At 52.3% G+C, this 14,786-nt stretch overlaps 1 protein-coding gene across 1 annotated transcript in view; it reads right to left on the reverse strand.

The window, feature by feature from the left end:
- Positions 1–718: 718 nt before the first annotated feature.
- The window catches only part of PCDH1 (protocadherin 1), a 151,329-nt gene continuing 137,261 nt past the window's right edge, over positions 719–14,786 (reverse strand). Inside the window, exon 6 of the mRNA XM_064671445.1 lies at positions 719–734. The gene's annotated coding sequence lies outside the window, so the exon portion shown is untranslated. The remainder of the gene's footprint in view (positions 735–14,786) is intronic.

The raw sequence follows: 14,786 nt of genomic DNA on the forward strand, positions 1-14,786 counted from the left end.
ACAGAAATCACTCTGTGAAATGAGGACTGAAACAACACATGTCTGCAGGCAAGGGAGCATGTCTGAGAGAAGGGGTCAGGAACACAGCAAGTGGTGCTACTCCATTGCTGAAATCCCAGGTTACATTCTTTTTAAAGATATTTTTGAGAGTAAATTTGCTTTAATCAAATGGTTTTAAACAAAACAAAACACGCTGTTTCATTTCAGATTTAATTTAACAAATTCATTCCTCCCCAAATCCGTTTTTCAAGCCCTTTGTGTCAGAAAAGAAACCCTGAAAAGAAAAAAAACCAAAAAAAACCTGGGTGCATTTTCTTTTGTTTTGGCTTAGCAAGCAAACTGGAAATAAAAGATAACTGCACAAAGCCCTCCCCACAACCCAAGATCTCGACGTGTGCCAGGCAGGAGACACAGATGCCACAGTTTTGGTGGAGACTCAACCCTTGGCACGTGCTCCTCACACCTCCCTTGCCCGGGGAATCAGAGCCCTGGCAGGAGCCAACCTGCTGCTGAGGTGCCTAATAAGGTGCATGTTTTATAAGGGAGACGGTTTTAATGGGGTGGAGTGGATCTAAGAGTCTCCACTGGGTCATAAATTCCTGAGACGAGCTTTTGGTGTCATATTGCTGCTTGTTATAATGAAGGGGATTTGAATGGGATGTAATGGAGTTGGGAGCTAAGCTGTGGCAGCCATTTATCACGGGGATCTGCGGCAGCACTCGGGCAGAGGAAAGCTTTTTTAGATATAGATACAGATGGATTGGAAATGGACTTGCTCCTCACACAGGAGGCTCCTTTATCACCAATAATATCAGGACAAATACTGCTTTGCACTTGGCACTGTCTCTAATTGCATTAACATATCAGTTGTGAGTGGTGCTGCTCCCAGCCAGAAACTCATCACCAGCAGAGCCTCTGGCAGACGAGAAGGGTGCCAGCTGCTCGTAGGTGTGAATATTGTCATAAATGGGATTTCAGAAGCAGAAGTAACAGATCCGCTCGTGTCTCCTTCTCCGGCAGAGGAAGCAGCTCCTGGTTTACGGCTCCTGTTCCCCTTTCCCGTCTGGGAGCGTGTGCCTGGATGCAGGCAGAGGAGGAAAGGCAGACCTGCAGGGCAGCAAAGGAAAGGCTCGGCCCTCAGGGGGTGACATCTCCTCTTTTTATGTGGCAGACTGTGAGAGAACAAGGGGGAACAGTTTTAAACTAAAAAAGGGAGAGATTTAGATGAGGTGCTTTGGGAAGAAGTTCTTTAACCACACCTTCCACTAGCCCAGGTTGCTCCAAGCTCTGTCCAACCTGGCCTTGGACACTTCCAGGGATCCAGGGGCAGCCACAGCTTCTCTGGGCAACCTGTGCCAGGGCCTCACCACCCTCACAGCCAAGAATTTCTTCCCAATATCCCAATATCCACCTAACCCTGCTCTCTGGCAGTGGGAAGCCATTCCCCCTTGTCCTGGCACTCCAGGCTCTTGTCAATAGTCTCTCTCCATCTTTCTTGTAGCTCCTTCAGGCACTGGAAGGCCACAATAAGGTCACTCCAAAGCTTCCCTTCTCCAGGCTGAACAATCCCAACTCTCCCAGCCTTTCCTCCCAGGAAAGGTGCTCCATCCCTCTCATCATATGTGGGACTGAACCCTGGAATCATCCTGGGCCCAAACCAGTCCTGTGCCCCTGGACAAGCCAGGGGGGATCCTGTGCTGATCACAGACCCCACAGAGGAGATTCCACACCCTGCAGGGACTCAACAGTGCTGTCACATCGAGGGAAAACCATTCTGGAATGCTGGAAAAAGCTTTCCCTGGCACAAACCCTTCACCAGGATTTCTCCTGCGCTGACCCTCGTATCAGGTTAAATACTATTGACCTCCTTCCAGTTTTTGGAGGTATGAAAGGTTTTCCTTCAGCATTTGAGCTGTGCTCTGGGTAGGAGGGGGAAGCACCCAGCTCTGTTCTGTCACTGCCTGGGGGGTTTCTTAAGTGTCAGCCACTCAGGGATGTAAATGCTGCAGACATCAGGTTACTCAGAATTTGGCTCATTCTCTTTTGATCTCATATTTGTGTCTTTTCCAGGGCTCTGGATCTGTTTATGCACCCCACCCCCCTTCACTTCTTTCTTCCTTTCTCCTTATAACTCTAAACATCCCTTTTAGCTTCTAAAGATAGGGCAATGTTGTGCTAAGGAAAAAGTAATTTTGCAATTTGACCTAAAAATGGGCATGTCTGGAGTCAGTCGGTTCTTGGAATGCAGCTTCAGAATTAGGCACAACTTCCAAAAGCCCAAATCTGGACTTTTTGCTGTGCAGAGGGGTAGGTGACCCTTGGGACAGTCGGTGCCTGTGCCCCCCTGCCAGGAACACTTGGCACTGGGACTTGGTCTGAAGTCCAGGAGCAAATGGGAAGGGTGGGGTGGAGGTCTGATGTGCTTGTGATGGCTTTGATGGCTTTAAGGAGTGTCATGGCAACAGTGTAAGCTGGATAATTAATATTGCACACAGAATTATAGCACAGGCAGAGAAGGCAGCGCTTTAAATCCATAAAATGCCCCTCTGCCTGAGCCTGTTTTCCCAGCTGGGTGGGGCCTGCGATATTTCAGGATCACAGAGCCCTGGGAAAGGTCAGGGCACCTATATCCAGTGCTCCAGCTGACCCTATTTCTGGCACAAGCCATCGAGCCTGTGAAGGGAGGTGGGCAGGGGGTGCTGAGCTCCAACCTGCAGCAGGAAAGGTGGGAAGTCAGGGCAAAAAAGCTCTCTGGGATGTGTCCTGCAGGTGAGGGGACATGCAGGGCATGGAAGCCTGACAGGACATTTTTCTGCCTTGCTCTGGCAGCAGATCTCTGGCAGTGGGGGGTGGCAGGTTGGGAACATGCTGTAGAGCCCCTCCAACACTGGTGCATTCCCTCAGTTGTCTCTGTGGGAGTTCTGCTCCATTCTTGGAGACCAAATCCATGAGCAGGGGCAGGTTCCCCACTCCTGCACTGCCCAGCAGCATTTTAGAGTCTGCAGACACAGAGGAAACTGGAGAAACACCTTGAAGGGAAGGAGGGAGGGCGTGGGAGGCACGTCTGGGACAAACACCCCACTGCCTTCTGCTCTGGGTTCTTCCCAGGCTGGGCACAGGGAGAGGAGCCAGCTGGGCACAGGTCTGTGTGCCCATGGCCCTGCTTGGCACGGGGGACAGAGCCCAGGGCACTGAAGCCACCCCTGGCAGCCCTTTTATTCCCCAGGCTCATGGTGAGGAGCTGCTTTGCTCTCAGACTGCCCCTCACCCCTGTGCTGGCCCCTCTGGCAGGTAAAAATCCCCTTGCTGCCCTTGTGTCTCACCTGGGCAACCCTGGAGACAGGGATTGGAGGCTTTCTGTGTGTTGGGGTGACACTTGGTGTGCTGCTGCCTGTGCAGTTCAGCCAGTACTGGGAGCACTGGGAGCACTGGGCCAAAGCCAGCACTGACCTGTGCTCCTGCAGCAGGACCCTGGCTCAGACAGTGCATTTTGCAATCTGATTTCTGATCCTGCACCAAAAGGTTCCTTCTGCCTTTCCACTGCCTCTGACTGTACATTCAAGCCGTGGCACCTGCTTTGGGTGCCCCACCTGTGCAGCCAAGAGCTCAGAGACTGATGCTGGGGAAGTCAAAGGTCAGGTCTCGCTCAGCTGGGCCGGGATAAATGCACAGGGACACAGCTCCCCTCGGGATGTCAGCACTGCACAAAGGGACTGATGTTCAGTGCAACTCCTCCACTCTCCCCTGGATAGGGCAATTCTTCCAGCAGGGAGAAGTCCTGGGGGAAACAGGTTAAAGGAGCCAAAACTAAACCAACCCTGGGCTGCAGTGTCTGTGCCAGCAGTGCCTGCTCCCCCACAGCCCCCCAGTCTGCCCTTATGCTGCCCCTTTTGCTTTATCATAGAACCATGGAATGGTTTGGGTTGGAAGGGACCTCAAAGACCATCTCATTCCACCCCCTGCCATGGGCAGGGACACCTTCCACTAGCCCAGGGTTGCTCTAAACCCTGCCCAACCTGGCCTTGGACACTTCCAGGGATCCAGGGGCAGCCACAGCTTCTCTGGGCAACCTGTGCCAGGGCCTGACCACCCTCCCAGGGAAGAATTTCTTCTTAAAATTGCATCTAACCCTGCCCTCTATCAGTCTGAAGCCATTCCCCCTTGTCCTATCTCTCCAGGCCCTTGTTAATAGTCTCTCTCCATCTTTCCTGTAGCTCCTTCAGGCACTGGGAGGCCACAATTAGGTCACCCCAAAGCTTCTCCTCTCCAGGCTGAACAATCCCAACTCTCCCAGCCTTTCCTCCCAGCAGAGCTGCTCCATCCCTCTGACCATCTTGGTGCCTCCTCTGGACTCTCTCCAGCAGAGAGAGAGTCCTCCATGTCCTCCCTGTGCTGTTCCCCAGGGCTGGAGCAGCTCTGCAGGGGGGTCTCAGCTGAGGGGCAGAGGGGCAGAATCCCCCCTGCCCTGCTGCCCACGCTGGGGGATCAGCCCAGGGCACAGGGGGTCTCTGGGCTGGGTCATGTCCAGCCTCTCCCCCACCAGCCCCCCAAGTCCTTCTCCCAGGGCTGCTCCATCTGCTCATCTCCAGCCTGGATTGATCCCAGGGTTGCCCCGAGCCAGGTGCAGCACCAGCCCTTGGTCCCTGTTCCTCTCCCTTGCTCCCAGTCATCCCACCCCGATCTGTGCATCCTTCCTCCAGGTGAAGGTGCTCAGCTCCTCTGGAATAAGCAGCACTTTCAATTCCTTTCCAAACCGAGCAGAAAGCATCAGTGAGGATGAAGGAAGAGTTGGATTTCCTCCCTGGGGCCCAGCTGGAGCCTTTAAGCGAAGATATAACACACAATACCCATAGTGAAGTGTGAACAAACAGCTCTGCTGTTCATTAACGCTGTGGAGGTGTTGGTTTATGTAGCAAAGTAACCCAGGAGTGCTGTGGGGAGCTGTTAACTTGAATAACTGTGCCCTGTTGTAAGTGGAGCGGAGCTACTCGGGCCGGAAAGGAGGAATGTTGGCTCTTGTAATTGCAACTGCGGTAATGAGGAGCTTGGGAGTGAGGCTGATAAGCAGCAAGATAATAGACTAATGAGCAGGATGGCTGGAGTCTGTCAAAGGAGCAGCCAAGGTATCTGCAGGACCCCTATGGTATTGTACAGGGAGGAAGTGTGGACCAGGAAACAGCCAAACGCAGCTTTTAAGAGATGTATAGGATGAACCGAGCACTTAATGCTGATAATAATTGGAGCTTGAGGGTGTGCTTAGTGTATGAATAAAGTAATTAACCAATTAAAAATGCACAAGAGACACACGATAGAAAATGATAACCAACAGGAAAATGATTGATGCCCTGTACAGGGAGCTGGAACAGTCAGTGTGTGTTATTAGGAGAGATGCCTGGGCTCTTCAGATACAGGCACGTGGAGACCCACTGGGTGCTCTTTGATCACTGGTCTCCACTGTTGTACTTGCCACCTGCCGTGCTGCCCGTGTGATAAATTGCCTGGAATTAATTCAGCCCCCCCTGTTTTCGAGGAGCAGACTCCGGAAAATGTGTGGAATCCACAGTGGCTGGCTCTGAAATGACCAAGCATGTGGCAGAGCCCTGGGGGGCATCTGCTTTCCAGGGAGAGGGGGTGCCTGAAAGGAGGAGGGGCAGCACCGTGTGGCACATGGAGAAGTCCCCAGAGGAGCCTGGGGGATTAATGTGGTGATGCATGATTGAATTATCCTTTGTTGGCGTCTTCTTTAAAGACCACAGCAAATGTCAGCCGGGAAGATGAAGACTTCACTGGCTTCTGGTGCCTTATTTTGAATTCAGCAGCGAAGGTGATCAGCACCCCTTGAGTCTGTGCTTTCTGGAGCAGGGCTGTGATAAAGCTGTGAAGCTGAGTCAGGGCAGGTTCAGGTTGGGTGTCAGGAGAAGGTTCTTCCCCCAGAGGGTGGTTGGGCACTGGAAACCTGCCAGAGCTCCAGGAGGGTTTGGACAACGCTCTCAGAGCCAGGGTGGGATTCCTGGGGTGTCCTGTGCAGGGCCAGAGGTTGGACTGGATGATCCTTGTGGGTCCCTTCCAGCTCAGGATATTCTGTGATTCTGTGAAAGTTGTGTGGTCATAATTCCCTTTCTTCTCTGGATCCAACCCCCTGTGGTGTGGAGTCAGCCAGAGCTTATCCTGCAGGCTGTGGGACCCTCCATTTGTTGGAAAACTGGGAAAATATTAGGAAAGAAAACAAGCTCTTGTGGGAAAGGAAAGATTTAAATGACTGGATGCCTGCCTGTGCTGCAGAGCTCCCATCTGATAGGCAGCAAGTCCCGAGCCCCAGATATTTCACTGGTGATTTCTGATGTGCTCCTCATCTCCTGGCATCTGGCTGAGACCCCACTGCTGGAATTGCTTAAGGCTGAGGGGTTGTGTTACAATTGGAGGCAGTGGGAGCCTTGCTCTGAACATACAAGCCCTCCTTGGAATAGCTTTATAGAAAATATATATTAAAAAATAAACATACATTAAAAAATAAAATAATTAAAAATATAATTTAAAAAAATAAAGACAAAAAATCTCAGTAATAACATAAAAGAAAAACAAAACAAGGACCAGGTGTCTCAGCCTGGGTATCTCAAACTAATGACTCTATTTAATCTTCATAAACCCCTTCACAATGCAGAATCTTGTGCAAATGAGTTCTTGAACGTCTGTGAGGCTCTTGGATCCCAGAGTGATGGGTTTCACAGGAGAGCAGATGAGGATATTAATATTTCTGGGCTGGTTGCAGGCCTGGGACAGCAGGCAGTAAATAAGGCAGTTTGCTACAAATGAGGAGAAAACAAAAATAGGAGAGAGGTGCTCACTCAGGAAGCACCACTTGTGCAGCAGCCACTGCTCTTTACATGTGGGTTTTGCTCCATATTTAGGGTGTTTATTCAGTGGATCCTATGCTCAATCCCTGCCACGGAGCAGACAGAGCAGGGACAAGTCTCATATCCCTGGGAGTGGAGCCTGGAAATGTGGGGGTGACCAGGGATCACCAGCTGCTGGGGGTTTGGCCAGTCTGGAGCCCCCATCCCCTGCTTTGGAGCTCTCAGGCTGCCCTTTGCTTTGCAGGAAAGGTGAGTTTGGAGCACAGCACAGAGGGGCTGTGGGATCTCAACACCACTTTCCAGTTCTGGGGGAAAGTTTTCAGGTTAAAAGAGACTTGAGCTGTGACGATTTCAGTTTGTCAACAGGCAAATCCTCAGCATCTCACCTGGTTCACCTCAAAGCAGGCAGGGATTGCCCTTCCCAGACAGGAGGTGCTCCCAGGGATCCTCTGCCTGGAGGAGCCAAAGCTCCTGACACCAGGATTGAGCAGCTGGATCAGTGGTGTCACCTCTGCTGCTGTCGAAGTGGCAATGACTCCACGCCCACCTTGAACACTGTTTCCAGGGATGTGGGATCAACACATGTGTTCTGCACAGCTTCAGCAAACACAGGGGTTCAGCCAGGAGCCCAGACCCTCCTTCATTTTCTCACATGTCGTGGACTATTTTAAATGGTGTGCACAAGAAATGCAGGTTTTGCTGCAATAATATATCCACATATCCTTTCTACCAGGTCTTTTATGGGCCTGATCACTGGCAAAGGGCACTCTCTGTTTGCCCTTGGATTTGAGGCTCTCTGGAGCTGTGGGGCTGAGCCACAGCCCCTGTATCCCAGGAGGGCAGCAGTCAGCATGCAAAGAGAGCCTTCCCACAGAGCCCCACCACCTGCCTGGAGAGCAAGGAGCAGCCAACATTCCCTCCATGTCTGCATCCACAGAGGAGCAGAAGAAACCATCGATCTTATTTTCTTTCTTACCCTTTTCACTCTGTTGTTTTGCCCTGCCCATCATCTCACTGCACCTCCTTTCATCTTCCTTTCCCTCTTTACCTGCTCTCACCATGGAGATGGACCAAATTATTGACTCAGGGCTGTTTATCTGAATGTTTCAACCCCCCGAGTCTCCTCACGATATGACTTGAAGGGTTTTTATGAGTTGCTTTCTCATGGCTTATTAATCAGTTTTGCCTCTGCACAGCAGAGCCCGTGGGGTGACCTCAGACCGTGTGGAACAGCCAAGTGAAAGGACACTCCACCCCGGGCTCTGACACACCAGCTAAAGAATGGGATCCTTCTTTGCCTGCATGATTAAATGCTGTAAGTACATCTGCCACTACAGCAAACACACTCCCCTGCCCTGTCAGTGAATGAGTTTGGTCCCTGGAATAAATGAGCCTAAGCTCTGGACTCGAAATCCGCAGCTTATGAGCGTGCTGCAGATATTAGTCACATTGTTTAATGCAACACTGGAAAGCTCTTGGATGCTACAGCGACAAGCACAGTGTGAGCACTTGTACAAACTAGAACAAAAAAGCTCCTTCCTGCAGCAAGGCATGAGCAGGCTTAATGTAATTCGGTTCCTCGCAGAGAGGAAATCTGCCCGACCCCCTCATTTTCTCTCCCTCGCTCTCGAATGAGTTTGATATCTGTGTTATTGAAAATAAAAAAAAAAAAAGGAGAAAAAGAGTCAGAGAGAAGAGGTTTGAGTTTCCATCCTGATTCAGAAAATCGCTTGAGAACATACTTAACTTTAAACCTCTCGTTAGAGCTGAGCACTCACACGAGGGCTTTGTTTTACAGGGATTGAGGCGCCGGTCCAAGGGGGGAAAAATAGTCTTTACGTACCCGAAGTGGTGCTGGGAGGAAGATTGCAGTTTCTCATCCAAAATGAAGCCTTTCTAAAATGCTTATTCATGTTGCCCCAAGAGGAAAATACCTCTACCCCCTCTAGCTGATGCTAAAATGTCTCTTCTTCCCCTCACAAATCCCAAAAGCTTCTTATCCCTGACAATGCCCCAGAGCAGTGGATCCAGACAGCAGGACACCCTTTGGGTCTTTTTTGGGGCCTGCCCAGGGCACCAGCAGCCCCACAGGCTGTTCCCTTTAGAGTGAGGGATGTGGGGAGATGACAGCAGGGTGTGTTGCCAGGGAAGGTGGGATCCTCCCTGGCATCCCTGCTGGGAAGCGCAGGACAAGGGCAGAGGGACAGTGCTCTGGGGCATCCACTGCAGATCCAGGCTGTGGCTCCATAATGAGTCATGTCCTCCGATTATATGAGATAATACAATTGCACTGTTAACGTTCAGAAGAGCCATAAATGTTCTTGCGAAGGATAATGAGCTCTGAAAGACTTGGAAGGGTTTTGTGGGCACCCTGGGGAGGGGGACTGTCCTGCATTGGACTGTGGCCCTGCACGGGCTTCCCCTGACTTGGGATCAGCTCCCACGAGGACAGACAGACACATCAGCCCCATCCCTCTGCTCACAGAGAGCTGTTTGAAAGGCTGAAGCTGAGCCCTTCCCTGCAAACCAACCCCATCCATGCTCCTTTCCCGTTTTCTGCCTGCATTCAGCTGATTCAGCACTAAAACGGGCCACAGGAGGGACCTGTGCCAGGGTGCACCTTGTTTGGCATGTCCTGAGGCACCTCCGGGTCACTGTGGGCAGAATTCCTGCCCCTGCTCCTCTTCTGTCCCTCAGGAGGGGGTACCAGGTCCTGAGCATCTCCCACTGCAGCTGCATCCCACCCAGAGGCAGGCAGTGTCCAAGTGGTTCCCACGGCGGCCAGCTCTGCGAGGAGGAACAGATTAAAAATCTCCATTGTGGAAAAATGTCAATATTTACATTCTCTAAGTTAAGTTGTTCTTTTTTCGACTTTCTCCCATAAGTGCCTGTTATAGTGTTTTGAAAAGACACGGACCTAAGAGCAACACAACCAGCGACTGACAGAATTAATAAAAGAGAGGCTGGGACTTAAGAAAATAAGATGATATTAACAAGATAATTATCTCTCATCAAATTAGTCCAGAGGGAGCCGAGCCAAGCTCCACTCAGTAGCCTGGAAGGAAAGGAACTGGCAGGGGAAGCTATTTGTATAACAACAATAGAAACACTCTGCCCTTCTCTAGGAAAGGGCTGGGAGCAGCGAGACACCACTGTGATAAGCACTTTATAAATGCAGATAGAGGGAACCTTTTGTCTGAGGAGCTGGGAGCCGCTTCCAGTGAAGCAGCTCAGCTCCAGAGGCTGCTGCGGGAATGTGAGACCTGGAAAAGGGCCTCGGCTCCCGGGGCGGCTGCAGCACGAGGGATGTGCCCCATCCACCCTCACCCCCCTTCCCCCACACTTCGTCCTCGCTCTTCTTCCTCGTATTTTTTCCCTCTGTTCCCCGAGACCCACAGAATTTGTTTGCATCCTGCGCCTCCCTGGATTTAACCTGGATTTAGCCTCGCTGGAGAGCTCGCATTGATCCAATCTCTTTCTTTATCTTCCCCTTTTAACAAAACAAAACGGCTGGGTACAAAAGCCCGCGCTAACACACCCTGTCTGATCTGGATGTGCTGGGGGCGGTCTGGGGAAAGCTCCCCCAGTAAATGAGAGCACGTCTTCCACACCAGCTCCCCCTGTGCCTCTGCTCCGGGCTGCTCTGCCTCCCTGCAGCAGCACCAGGCAGCCTGGAAGGCAAGGGGCACATCCCGGGAGACACTTAAGAGCGTTTTCTGCTCCAGCATCCAAGTATTTTCCAGTAATAGACCCTAAATCTGGTCCTCTCCTGGGGGAAATCCCTGCTCAGAACACCCTCCTCTCCCCACCACACAAGCTCTGTAAGAGTTCATAAACACACGCTTCCCTCTGTGTTCTCAGGCTTTCAAAACAAAGGCATGTGTTTGTAATTACACTGCTGTGCTGTATTTTGGGCATTTTAAGTCTCTTATTTGCCTTCTTTGTTGCTGTTTATGTGGTAGCAGTTTCTCTCTAAACATAAAGCACCTCGAGGCTTTTGATGTGCTCGGTTTCGTAACCTCCCTCAAAGCAACTGGCTTTTTCTGCTCCCCTAGATGGCAACTTAAGACAAGTATTTATCCATGAGAGTGGCGTGGCTCAGGGAGCACTGGCTGGGCACGGAGGCGTGGGAGTCAGAGCAGATGATGGACTGACTCTTGATTAACACAGTGCTGTCCTGAGCCAGACAAATGCCAGGTAGGGCCCCGCTGTGGGTGAGCCTTCTGGGAGGGATTCTCATCCCTTCAAACCAGAACGTTGAGTCTCTGCCTGTTTTGCTTCACCAGAAATGTCACAGAGCCACCAACCCAATCAGTCTCATCGTTGTGTCTAAACAGGGACCGGGAAATCATGGAATTCCAGAATCCCAGACTGGGTCAGGCTGGAAGGGCCCACAGTGGCTCATCTGGTCCCACCTCCCTGCCCAGCAGGGCCATCCCACAGCACATGGCACAGGATTGTGTCCACACAGCTCTGCAAGATCTCCAGTCAGGAGACTCCACACCCTCTCTGCTCTCTCTTCAGGGCTGGGTCACTGCCCAGCAAAGAAGTTCTTCCTCCTCCTGTCCAGCTGCAACTTCCCGGGCATCAGTTCCTGCCCATTCCTCTTGTCCTGTTTCTTGGATGCTTCTGAGATCCTGGGCTGTGCTCCTGCTCTGCATCTCTGAGAGGTGCCCCCACAGCCCAGCCTTGGCTCCCACAGGCAATGGCAGTGTTGGGACCAGGGGCTGGGATGTCCCCGTGTCCCATGGCATGTCCCACCAGGCTGCATCTCTTCTGGCAAAGCCTCCCCTTGCTCTGCCCACTGTTTTCTTCATCTCCTGCTCATCCCTGTCCTGCCCTTCCCTGAGCTGGTGAGGATCCCACAGGGGAGTGTGTGGGTGAGTTGTGGGGCTCCACCTTTGGAGCAGACACCCTGAAATATCTTGAAAATGGGGCACAGCCAGTTTTTCCAGGTAGACCCTGGACTTACAGAGCAACAGCCTCAAGGCAACGAGGTTAAATGTTTAAAATTACTAGATTTGGGTAGGTCTTCCCCAAAAAGTTGGGATCAGAGGGATCTCTGAGCAGCAGGAGAGGGTGAGAGATGCCAGGCAGCCCTTCCATGGGCATACATGGGCACGGCAGTGGGGACAGTGCAGCTGTACTGCCCTGCCACGTGTTGTACAGATGCAGAAGGGCAATGCCAGCTAAAGATCCCACTCCCCAGGTGCCCAACACTTGCCAGGCTGCCTTGGAGCCCCCTCCTCAGAGCAGGAGACCGGGTGGCTGTGCCACCAGCTGCTGTGACCACAGCTGGTGGTGCCGGGTGGCTGCTGCTCTGCTGGCCCTGGCTGAGCACATGGCAGGGCACCCTCGGTAAATAAATGTATGTTGTGGAGCGAGTGAATGACTAAATGAGTGAATGAAGACTTTTGGCTTCTTCTGGCAGTGGAGGAGGCCGCGCTGTCCCCACGTGCCAGCCTGCTGAGGGCTGCCAAGTGCAGAGCCATCCGAAAAAAAAACCCAGGGAAAACGAGTCAGTGAGCTAGAAAATGCCTGGGCCGTTGTGTGAAATTCCTCTGCACCAGCCCTGTCACTCCTCCTCAGCCTTGCACCCGGCTCTGCCTTTGATGGGCATCTCTGGTCATAATCAGAGGTGACAGGGTGCTGGGAAAACAATAGGGTGGGTCTGCTGGAGTCGCAGCCCCGCCACCTCTCAGGTCCCTGCCGTCCCTCTGCTCCATCTCCTGGCCAGCTGCCAGGCACTTGCCCCCGAGATCACAGAAGGGGCAAGAGGCAAAATGTTTGGTGCCACTTCCAATTAGTAAATTATTTTATCTTCTGGTTCCCGGCTCTAAATCTGTTATGGCGGCTATAAAATGCCTCCCGTGGCTGACGAGATGGATGCACAGGATATTTTTTTAATTTGAAGGAGGGATAAAACCATCCTGCTTCCGAGCCAGAGCGTCCTCAGATCTGTTCCCTGTGGGATCTGTAGCCCCCAGCCCTGCAGCACAGGCACGGGGAGCGCTGGGAAACCTGCCTGCCCACGGTTTGTGTGTCAGGGTTACAGTGTGGGTAACGATCCCCTGCAACAGGAGCTGCCTCCTGGCTCCCCATGGAGAGATCTGACCTGACACAGGGAGCTGGGGGAGCCCTCCCAGAGCACAGGGACCTGGGATTCACATCCCAGGGGGGATCAGAGCCTGTCAGGGTGTGTGGGTCCTGCATTCCTGATGGGGAGGGGGTTTAACCCCATGGCACTGTTGGTTTGGATCTTCCTCTGGACCCCTGGGCAGCACCGACCCCAGTCCTCAGGGCAAGAGAGCAGGAGCAGACAAACTGCAGAGAGTGAAGGGGTGGTTTGCAACCAGAGGTTTTGATGTGCAGAGAGGTGAACTGAGATGGGAGAGGGATGTGTGGGTGGGCAGGGAGTGGAGCTGGACCCAGCTTTGGAGCTGCAGCTTGTCTGAGGGGCTGCAGGTGGGCTTGGCCCCCCATGCCAGCCCCCTGTGCCCCACCTGCCTCCACGCAGAGCTGGATTTCACTCTCCTGCTGTTGCAAGCACTGCTCTGGCACCTCGGCCCTACAAACGCCTTGGGCTGAGCCCCATTCCCCCTCAAAATACTAATTTTCCAGCTACCAGGACCACCAGAGCTCCAGCACCACGTTCCAGATCCAGGAATGCCAAGTGCCTGCCTTGGTGCAAACCTGAACTGCCAGAGCCCAGAGAGCAAATGGCTCAGGAAGAATCCCAGGGGGAAGGACTGAGACTATTGCCTGTTGGATAAAGAAAGTTGCTGAAGGTCTGGGAGCACATCCCAAGTTCATGCCGGAGTCCTGGCACCTTGGAGAGGCTGCTGAGATCCGCCCCGGGCCCAGAGCCAGGAATGCTCCTGGGGGTTGTGCAGAGGAACCAGGTTCCCTGGAGCAGAGACAAGACTCTGCACAGAACCTTAAACACATTTAAATGAGTGGCAAAGATAAAAGAACACAGATAAGCGATAAGAACTCACATATGACAGTAACACAATCTTCACAGCTGCAGCAGGGAGCAGGGAAAATAGCCATATTCAAACACTCTGGGTATTATCTTGGAAAACAAGAAGTAATTAGCCTGTCAGGAGATAACTCGCACTTTCCTTGCCTGGGTTTAGACACTGGGTTGCAAAGGAAGTTTGGGTGACCTGCCAGTGGCATCTCCACACAAAGTGAGGTTGGGAGCACTGTGGATCCCATTGTGCTGTTGGGATTGTTTTCTCTTCAATTACCAATGTGAGATTGGCTTAATCTGTCCGAGGCAGGTTTACAGCACAAACCCTTTAACAGCAGGGAAGGCAAACACTCACCTGGTGATAGTCTAGACACAAACCAGCTCCCACAACCTGGTCTCATTTTGCATCATTGGGTCTTATCACCACTGAGGTTTGCTGGTCATTGCCTTCCCCATCAACAGGACCAGAGCCAGGAGGGCTCTACATTCCCTCTAAGTCTTGGGGATTTATTCCAGCTTCTGGCTGTGCCGATCAAAGATATTTCTCCATTGTTTCCTGCTAAGACACCACACCCTCCCCAGGGTTGGAGCACTGTCCTATCTGCACCTCCATCTCTCCTCAGGAGCCTCAACTCTCTCCTCAGCTCGTGGGAATAGCTGTGCTAAAGGTGCATCCTGCTTCTTGGCTTGGGCACGGGCTGCTGCTGGAAAGTGCTGAGGAAGGGTTTATCATGGGGCAAGCCCAGGGCTCCCCTGGTTATAGCCTCCAGCAAGCTTCTGTTGAAAGGCTTCCCAAGCCAGAGATTGCATCTGTTTCTCTGTGTTCAGTTCCCCAGTGGATCTGTGTGCTGGTAGTTTGGGTAACCACCTTCTGGGCCCACCCCTGCAGGACTGCAAAGTCCTGTGATCCCCAAGGTCACACTCTGCCTGTTAGGGAAAAGGGTTTTGCACGGTCA

This window comes from Pseudopipra pipra, chromosome 15, assembly GCF_036250125.1.
Source record: "Pseudopipra pipra isolate bDixPip1 chromosome 15, bDixPip1.hap1, whole genome shotgun sequence".
In the NCBI taxonomy this organism is placed as follows: Eukaryota; Metazoa; Chordata; class Aves; order Passeriformes; family Pipridae; genus Pseudopipra; species Pseudopipra pipra.